This window comes from Hydra vulgaris, chromosome 01 (assembly GCF_038396675.1).
Source record: "Hydra vulgaris chromosome 01, alternate assembly HydraT2T_AEP".
Classification (NCBI taxonomy): domain Eukaryota; kingdom Metazoa; phylum Cnidaria; class Hydrozoa; order Anthoathecata; family Hydridae; genus Hydra; species Hydra vulgaris.
The window spans coordinates 54,523,527-54,534,919 of NC_088920.1; positions in this window are offsets into that span (position 1 = coordinate 54,523,527).

The following is an 11,393-nucleotide window of genomic DNA, read 5'->3' on the forward strand; positions in this document are numbered from 1 at the left end:
ATAATAACAAAACAAAGAATTAAAAAAAAGTTTTATTTACAAAAAAACATAACAACATATGCATCATCAGTTAACAATTGGTAGTTTACCCAACTACAAATATACTAGTTAAGGTCAACTTTAGCTTCTATAAAATTAAAATTCTGTCAATAGACAATTTCAAGCAATCACCTTTAAACAGAACATGTTTCATTAGATAAAACATTAAAAAATTAAACTTTAGTAACTTTAAAAACAGATTAAAAAATTAAAAAATACATTTTATTTACAAATAAAAGTATATTCAATAATAATATCATTTTTGATAATGATAATAGAAGATTCAAAGATATTTCAGAAATTTATAAAAGTTAAATAGAAAATAAAAAAAATTTACTAAGCGCTCATCTACAAGCCTCGTTCATTATTAGTCCGAACTGACATTTCAAATATTTTGCGAAATTTAATACAAGGATTTACCGAAATTCCGTTCCTGCCAGATTTTGTGAACTTTATGTTATTCCGGTTCCGGCCGGAATTAACTTTTTTTAAAACATGACACAGAGTGTGTAAAATAAATCAAAAAGTCGTTGTTCTACAGGGCAATGAGGAAATATAAGTAAACCTAAGTAAAAAAATATAAAAATGAAAACAAACACTATGTAATATTATTTGCCGTAATGAATTAAGCAAGGATTTTAAGAAGCTTAGGAATATTATGAAACAAAAAGAGTTGCTTTCCAGTTTTTGGCAACAAACCTGCTCTTTTTAGATCAAAAGTATAACCTGCCTCTGAAAGTAGTAAAGTCTCATTATAAATATTACTTATTTTAAAAAATTAAAAGTATAGAATGCCTAATATACAAAATATTATATATTTATATATATATATATATATATATATATATATATATATATATATATATATATATATATATATATATATATATATACATATATATATATATACATATATATATATATATGTATACACAGTATCGGACAAAACGAGTGCAACCAAATAATGCTAATTAAGTTTCTTTATATAAAAGTGCTGCATGGTTTCAATTTAGAGAAATAACTATGTAACTGTTTAGAGACAAAGTTCTTCAAGTTTTATTCATCACAAAGTTCATTATTTCTACACGAAAATTAATAAATTAACCAAAAGTAAAAAAAAAAAGTTGATTTCCTTCTGGACAAAATAAGTGCAACTCGACAAAATGTTGACCAAGCTGTATTTCGCTATCAATATTTCGTGGCGAACCCTTTGTTGTTGATCACAGCCTTGCATCATCGAGGCATAGATTCGATCAGGTGATCAATGAAACTTTGTGGAATCGCTGCCCAGGCCATTTGGATTTGTTCAAACAGTTGATCCTTGATACAAACACCTTCACGATCAATTCTGCGGTTGACGATCTCCCACAAGTTCTCGATAGGGTTGAGATTCGGAGATTGAGGCGACCAATCCATCACCGATAGGTGGTTGTCTTGAAACCACTGCTTGACTACTTTTGCTGTGTGTTTCGGATTGTTGTCTTGCTGAAAAACCTCGACTGATCTTATCCAGGGATCCTTCTTGACGGATCTGACGATCATAGAATCCTCTCTAGAAGTGGTGGAACGCGGTCTTCCACGTTTGTTATCTGCTGCCAACTTCCCCGTAGAACGATATTTGGAACATAATCTTGATACGGTCCATTTTTTCATGCGATATTTATCACAAATACTTTTTTGTGACATTCCACTTACGTAATCGCCAATAATTTTCTTTCTTAGTTCCAATCCAAGACTGTCAGGAGCCATTTTTGCACTTGAAGTCATAAAAATAATAAAAATAAATAGTCACGCTTTTCAAGGCTTACCGTGTTACATTTACCTTGTGATGATACAATAATGCTCTGTGGAACACAACGTCTTGTTTGGATGTGGACTGTATTGATGTAATGAAACACTTGTTGTATTTCACTTCTTGTATTGATGTTCTTCGATAAAACACTTTGATAAAATTCACTTCGATAAACTGTCTTGATAATACTGGCTGATTGACTTCCATATACTAACTGAATTACATGTCGATTTACATGTCTCTTATATAGTAAAATAAACCTGTGTGAACCTGTTCTGGAAGATTCTAGATGCTTCTTTTCAATGCTTCTGGAAGCTTCTGGGTGCGTCTGGATGCTTCTGAATGTTTCTGGATACTTCTTGATGATACTGAATGCTTCCAGATGCTTCTTCTGGAAACTTCTGGAAGCTTCTGCATGCTTCTGGAAACTTCTGGAAACTTCTGGATACTTCCTTTAATTATTAAAAAACTTCCGTGGCGTTGACACGGATCAGACTTAAGAAAATGAAACAAACCAAAAAAGTTGCACTTGTTTTGTCCGCTGCAAAACGGCACTTGTCAACGAAATTCTGCCTGTGTGCTCTCACCTGTCAGCTAATTGCTCATGTTATGACATGCCATGACTCCAGACTCCTGAACTGTTTGCTGTGGTAGTATAGTTCGTTTCGTTTTTAAGACATGTTAAATTAGGAACACTTTTTAGCATTGTTCGATGTTGGTTGCAAATGTTTTGTCCAATACTGTATATATATATACATATATTTATATATATATATATATATTTATATCTATATATATATATATATATATATATATATATATATATATATATATATATATATATATATATATATATATATATATATATATATATGTATATATATATATATATATATATATATATATATATATATATATATATATATATATATATATATATAGATATATATAATGATCGTTATTAAATTATTATAGAACGTGGGGACTTGCAAAAGACCATAAGGTCTTGTCGTAGAGTATCGCTGAAAAATGATCGTGTTAAAATTTATAAGATATTTACAAGATAAAAAATAAGTTAACGAACTAAGAAACCTAAAATATTCCGTTTCAAATTCAAGATACATTATTACATATTACAGTTGTTAATGATAAATATAAAGTTTTTATAAGTTAATGATTAAATAGAGGGTAAAAAGGAAGATCAATAAAAAAATATCAAAAGTATATTGTTAAATCTTTGATTGTAAAAATGAGTTCTTTAAGCTTTTGTTTAAAAGAAAAGTAGTTACTTTAATGAATAAAATCCTCAGTAAACTTTTTTTAAACTATTTTATTCCACAAGAATGGTCCGCGATAATCAATACACTATTTAAAAAGATTGTTTGAAAAATGGGCTGCCTAATAAAATTATCTTTGCGTAAAATGTATTTATTTTTATCTTTTGATGGAAAGAAATAGGGGATGAATTGGTTTTACATTTGAACATAAAACAAGAATTTTAAAAATGTTAAGCTCATATATATTAAAATCTTTCATTTCAATTAATAGAAGCTTGGCATAAGTATAATGGTCTTTAAAATATATAAGACGTGCTACATGCTTCTGCTGACAAAAAAGAGGTTTAAGTTTATTTTTCTTTGTACTACCCCAAGCAATGTTTGCATAACTTATGAGACAATGAATAAATGAGTGATATAATTGTACTTGAATATGTTTATTGAAAACATTTTTTGCTTTGTACAATATTCCTATACTTTTTAAAATTTTGCTTGATAAGTTTTTAATGTGATTTTCTATGTAAAATTTTCATCTATATAAACACCTAGGAAGTTGGTTACTGTTACTTGTTCAATTTGTATATTGTCAATAACAAGATGAGGCATATTAATTGACAGTTTATGTGTTTTGATAAGAGTATGGAAAAGAATACATTTAGTTTTATCAATGTTAAGAGATAATTTGTAAGCCTTCAATCAGTCAGATATTTTGATTAACTTGATGTTCACGCAATGAAATAGAGTAGAAATGCTTTTGTGTGACATAGATAAATTAGTGTCATCAGCAAACATAATTGTTATTAAATCCGAGGCTTTGTATAGATCAGTAATATAAATAAGGAAAAGAAGAGGTCCTTATATGGATCCTTGAGAATCCTTATAAGGACCTCTTCATTTTCATCAAACAAATTTGATGATAATGTTTCATTTAACTAATCGTAAACAATTTGTTTACGATTAGTTAAATAATTTTTTAACAATTTTAAAACATTGCCTGTTATACCATAATATTTTAATTTTTTAGCAAGAACTTTATGATCAATGGTATCAAACGCTTTCGCTGAAGCAATAAATATTCCCCGTGTGCATTTAGAATTAATAAATGAGTCTGATATACTTCTTGAATAATAGCATGCTCTATTGAATTATTTTTTTAAAATTCATATTGCATGTTAAATATTGATTTGCTTGATATAAGGTGATTTTATATTCATTTGTACAAAATTCTTTCTAAAATTTTAGAAATTACAGAGAGGATAGAAATTGAACAATGGTGTTTTACATTAATTTTTTCTCCTTCTTTAAATATAGGTATAATTTTTGCTATTTTTAAATCATCGTGAAAAACTTCCTGAATAATAAAAATTTAGAAAATTTTAAAAATTTTTTAAAAATTTGGAAAAGTTTGTCTTTTTAAACCTCAAAACAGTTTATAATAACATTCTCATTGAGATTATCTGAACCAACTGCTTTATTTGACTTTATTAATTTAAAATCACTTTCAATCTCTTCAAAAGACAAATCAAAAAAAAGTTTGATACGAGATTAAAAGGTCCTATGTTGCCTTTATTAATTTTTTAGAGTTTGGAATTTTTTCGGCTAGTTTTGGTCCTACAAATACAAAATATTTATTCAATTTGAGAGCAATTGTTTTTTGATGCGTTTTGAGTTTAATTTGTATTTTTCAAGTAAATTAGTGTAGTATATTGATTTTGAATTTTTCCTTAAGCGTTCAAATAACTTAAATTGCACGGTACAATAAAGAAGTCGAAACGGAAAATTTTTATAAAGTGAAGAATCAAAAGTCATTTTATTAGATAGTTCTCCTTAACACCAGTGATCACTTTTTAGGATTTTTTCTCCTAACTCAAACTACTTATTTCACTTAAACGCTTTTGAACAAGTAGCATGTTCTTACCAAAAACTAATAATTTCACTTTCAACAATTTTTTACAACAATTTTAAATAAAAACGCAGATATATCAAAAGGCGGTCTTTCAAAATTTGATAATAAATGAAACAGGTTTTTAGATTGAATGTTGTGAATATAAGACCATAATAATCCACAGCCTTAATAATCCAGCTATCTAAACTAATTTAACAGCTTCAATGCATAACCAATGTATTGATGCTGTTAATTCGGTTTGATTCTTTAGTGCATATAGACCAGTGTACAAAAGAAACTATGTAGTCTTTTATCTTATAAACTCAACTAATGATCTAAGCTGTGTGACAAAATCAGATGGCTTTTTACCGGATAAGTCATCTGATATTTCAGAAATATGATTAACTTGAACATATGACAAATGACATATCTTTGGTCCGTCTTTCAAATTACCAATAGTTGACGGACAATCTCAAAACAAACAAAGTGCATATTGTCCAAAACAAATCTAGAAATGCAATATAAATCAATCAAAAGACTTTGATTAAATTAAAAAAATCATAAATTATCTAAAAGTAAGAAAAAAATTGGCCTGATTGAAAACAATGACAAGTGGCTTTAGTAATTCCTTTTAACTCTGATAATTGTCCTGATTTAATGCTTGACCTTGTTTAGTGGTCAGTTAAACATTAGTTGCACATTTTTCATTAAATAATTTACTTGTATTGATGCAGCAACATGAGCATTGGAAATAAATGTTACTAAAAGCACCTAATCACGTGAATACTGAAAAAATATTGTGACAACGTTTATCTTGGTTTGAGATCTAGCTACTGATATAAAAAATATGCTCCATGATGATGACGTGTGAATTAACAATGACAAACATTTAATAGTAAATGCATGTGTTCTGCCCTTTTTATTAATCTAGCAATACACAGCTTTGGTCTTTGATTGGCTACTATATTTCTAAACCTCTGTTTTTTTTTTGTTTGTTTTTTTAGCAAACATAACCCTAACTCTCTCAAGAAGTTTCTCAAAGAGATTTTTTTTAAATTCTAAATGATTTGAGAAAATGGTCTTGTTTGAAAAGACAATTTTCTGAAGCATGATAATGGTAAAAAATTGACATGACATACTTCAGCGCAAGCTGGATGTATCTACATCTAAGCTACATGTCAGTTTTTATACATTATCATACTTTAGAAAAAGTGCAATTAAATGATTCTTTAATATTATCATACTTCAGAAAAATGTGCAATTAAATGTTTAACTGACCACAAAAGTAGGTTAATCCGTAAATTAGGACAATTATTAGAGTGAAAAAGAATCACTAAAATCAGCACTTTTTGAAGAGATTTTAGTTAACAACATAAAAACACATAAACATATTAACAAGTTTATAAATTAATAAAAACACAAAAACACATAAATAAAAACACAAAACCACATTAACAAAGAGATTTTAGTTAACAACATAAACAACATAAAAAACACTTTCAAAAACATCAAAACTATTATAAGGTGAACTAAAAAAATACTTACCAATTAAATTTCAATAATTCATTTTCTAATAAACTGGTAATCAAAGAATTAGCCTTTTGTCATATTGTTGATTTTGATGTCATCATACATTTATACTTGTTTATCTGTAAGCAGAAATATATAAACTTGTTTACATTTGTAACAATTTATATAAATATATATATATATATATATATATATATATATATAATATATATATATATATATATATATATATATGCATACATATATATATATATATGCATACATATATATATATATATGCATACATATATATATATATATATGCATACATATATATATGCATACATATATATATATATACATATATATATATATATATATATATATATATATATATATATATATATATATATATATATATATATATATATATATATATATATATATATACATATATATTATTCGGTGACTTTTCACTAACACGTGAGAGTTGACCTATGAGTAAGAAGTTTAAGAAATAATCGCATTGATTCCTGTTATCACCAAATAAAGTCGATTCAAAAAATACAAAGCAATTATAACTTCACTGCTTACATCTTTAATTAAAATGCGAATACTTAAAGAAATCTTTAATATTTACATTTTATTAAGGTGCTCATATTACCCTAATCTACCCTATTTTATTAAATTATACGATTAATTTTTTTTGCTTGTTAAGGTTCGTGTTTCGCAGTTAAAGAGTTGAAAGAATAACTGAATGATAGCCGTACAATGATATTGAAATCGCATATCACATTTAAAAACTATATCATATCACATTTCAACAACTAAATCATATAAAAACTATATTATACTACATATCAAAAACTATATGATACGAAAACTATATTACATTGCATATTACATTCAAAAACTATTCAAAAATGTATTTTACTTGTATTTTATTAAATTATAGGATTAATTTGTTTTTCTGCGCAGCGGTCTTGTTCGTCATGGTTCATGCTTCGGAGTTATAGAGTTGAGAGAAGGTTATAACCACAATTTAAAAAAAAAGTAGCCTCCTCAACTGTAATGGTCTTCATGGCCTTGAGCAGTTAAATTAACATTAAAAAAAATTAAAAAAGCTGTTTTCAATTTTAATTAGAGAAGTTAAATTAAAAGATGAGATTGTAATTCATTTCGAAAATTAAGTACTGATTGAGTGTGTAATTTATTTAAATCAATGTTTTGTTTATTATGGCTAAGTACTGGTGTAAGGTTTAGATACTCTGTTGCTGCTTCTGTAGAAAATTTTTTTCTATTCTTAAGTTCAATTGTAGTTTTATGTTTAAGAGGAAACACTTTACACTGCTAAGTGCTGGAAAAAATGTATTGAATTAAAAGTAAAAAACAGTGAATTAATAAGTTAAAAATTAAAAAAGCAGCATAAATACTTAATTATGCGGTAGTTGATTAGTAGCAAAGCCTTCTTAAGTAAGCCTTCTTCATAAGTGAGAAGTTTAAAGTTTGATCCCTGTTATGTCCCTGGTAGAAATGTGTTAAAATTTGTTTCTCTGCTCAGTGGCATTTTTTGTCAAGGATTGTGTTTCGGAGTTAAATAGTTAAGAGAGGGTTGTAACAACAATAAAGCAGCCTCCTTAGCTATAGTGGTCCTCTCAGCCTTTCAAAGGTGAATAACAATAAAAAATAAATAAAAATAATCTATTACAAAAACACAAAAAGTAAATTTTTTACCTTTTTTCGTGACTAGACACTCACTTTGTGAGTCTCAGTATCAGTTACAATATTTTAGTTATAGCATGTCACAAAGTTTTTATCAGTAAATTTAATTTTAAGAATTTGAAATTTATACAAATCAACTTGAGGTTTAACCTGCTAACTTTACTTTTTATTTCAGTCCTTTTCTTTTGTCATCTCAAAACCTTTTCTTTGACTCAACCTCAAGAAACAGTGTCAAAGGACACCTTGTCTTGTTCAAGCCACTTTAAATGACACCATTCAAATATAATAGCAACCTATTTTAGGGTACCAGTGAAAAAATAAATAAAAAATTTTCATAATTAAACCAATGAAAGTTAATTTTAAATTGTTTATATACTTATTTCTGTTAACTTACAAAATAATTAAATTTAAGATTACCTATTTTATAATATAATATAGTTAATCATAAACTTTTCATCTTTTCGTAAGTTAACATTTAATAGTGCTTTTAGTAATTACATTTATTAGGCAAAAGTTGCATTTATTAGGTATTACTTAAAGTAAAGATAATAGTTTGCGTTTTTGTAAAACACTTAGTTATATAATTTGTATAACTATGTATTGTATTAAAAACCAAACTATTATCTTTACTTTAAGCAATACTAAACAAATGTAACTTTTGCTTAATAAATGTAAATACTAAAAGCACTATCAAATATGAAAAAAAAAATACATAAGAGACAACAATACAAGTTATATAATTTTAATCTTTTTGCTTTTTCCAATAAGTTACAAAAAGTAATATACTAATCTTTGAACAAAAAAATACTACTACACAAATTCATAAAAGAAAGACAAGTTAAAAGGTAGTTAATTAGGTAAGTTCTAATCTAGAATTAGTTCCACAAGAAACTAAAATTAACATAAATTTTCCGTTCAAATAAATAATAAGGTATCATGTATTAAAACAGCTGAATTAAATGTCATAAAATATGAACTCTTTATTTTTATTGACATTTAATTTAACTATTAAATAGTTTATTAATGGGTATACAAAACTTAATTTATTATTTGTTTGTACAGGAACTATGTACATCAGAAATTTTCAATATATAAATAATGTTAAATATATAAAAATTACAAAAATCTAAAATTTCAACAATTTTTAAAATTTAAATAGAGTTTTATTAACCTTTATTTATCATTGTTCAAAAATTAGTTAAATGATTCGACTGTAGAATATAAAAAAAGAACTACTGATCTAATTACTTACTAATAAATATAGAATTACTGATCTTAATAATCAAAGACCAGATAAAAATTAAATTTTTTTGATAACTGTTTTTCAACCGTTTAAAAATCGCAATTTCTTTTTTATTGTGTAAAATCAAGTTGTGTTAAGTTTGGAATGCTGTTAAAAGTAAAAACATAAAATAATCTTTTATTTTCAACGCCGTTCTAACGTTAATCAAACTAACATTGGTTTATTGTATAAAAACCAGTGTTGCTTCAACGTCGTTTTATCGTTAACTTTTGAAAAGTAAGTTGATAATCTTTTCCGACGTTGTTCCGATGTTAGATACACAAACTTTAAAAAAACACCGTTATGCCGATGTTGGAATGTCGTTGAAATTCCGTTTACTCGCGTTGCAACCAAAATCCAACCAAATTACAACAACAGTGCAACGTCGTTTTCTTAATGGGTAAGCTTTTTAACATGAAAAAATAGAATTTAGTTTCTACAGCCATTGCCGTTGTTTATGTTTGGTTAGTATGTACCTTAAGTCTTTTTGACCAAAAACAAATATTGAAACTACATACCTAGCAAACAGTGATAATGTATTGTCTTTAAAAATACTCTTTTTCCCGAATATCCTATCTTTACTAAATAAATCTTGAACACAATAAACCATCAATTCATCTAACCCAAGCCTTACATTTGCCCACATATCCTTTCCTTCAAAGGCCTTTATAGAAATATTGTATTTAAGAAATGTTTTAAAAATTTATTACTATCAGGAAAAACAATCTAAATTTGCTTATAAACTCACCATAAAATTAAAGCAAATAAATACTTTAAAGGAGCAGTTTAAAAAAGTTTATTTTTAGATGGATTTTTAGTTTATTTTAGGCCGTTTTTGGGTTGTGGTAGCGTTTATTCTTGCTGCACTTATTGAGATTTTTTGTTCTTACAAAAAGCCTTTTTTCTTGAAAAGAAAATTACAAAGAAATCAGAAAGAAGTTGAGAAACTCAGAAAAGTCTGCAAAAAATATTATAGTATTATATTAGCTTCCTTATTTTTTCGTTCATTTTGTTCTATAATTGACGCGTTTAGGTCGATCAGTTGTGTTTCACTTTTTTTCCCACGAACAATAACGTCTGCCCATGAGGGGGCAGATGTTGTTTTTGCCTCCAATGTCTCATTTTTGTTGCGCACGCACTATTACAGTTTGATCAATAGTTTTTAAAGTTTCATTTCTTTTTACTTTATCCATTGTTGTTAAAATTAGGTGATAGTATTAACGATGCAAACGGTTTTAATGTTGCACTCTAACGTAAATAACAAGTTTTAGTTTCAATTATGTAAAGTTTTTAACTTAATTTTTAAGTTTCCCACTCAAAAAATTGTATTTTGTTATTTTTTCCTCCACCAAAACAATTTTTAAAAAAATGTATATTAAGTTAAATCTATAATGTAATCGAAAAAACTTCAAACAAAAGCGTTAAACCTAATATTCACGACATCTAATATTTCTTCTATATATTGAGCATCCAAATTAAAAACACATCTTATCACTTCAATAAGTTTAATCATAAAAATATGTGGAACTTATTTAAATTGTAAATTAAATATTTATTAAAAAAAGTATAGATTTGGGCAATAATAACTTAAAATGCAAGGTATTAGAAAATCTCTATATATTATTGCCGAACTTAATAGTTTTAATAGTAGTAGTAGTAGTAGTAGTAGTAGTAGTAGTAGTAGTAGTAGTAGTAGTAGTAGTAGTAGTAGAAGTAGTAGTAGTAGTAGTAGTAGTAGTAGTAGTACTAGTAGTAGTAGTAGTAGTAGTAGTAGTAGTAGTAGTAGTAGTAGTAGTAGTAGTAGTAGTAGTAGTAGTAGTAGTAGTAGTAGTAGTAATAGTAGTAGTAGTAGTAGTAGTAGTAGTAGTAGTAGTGTAGTACCTTTTC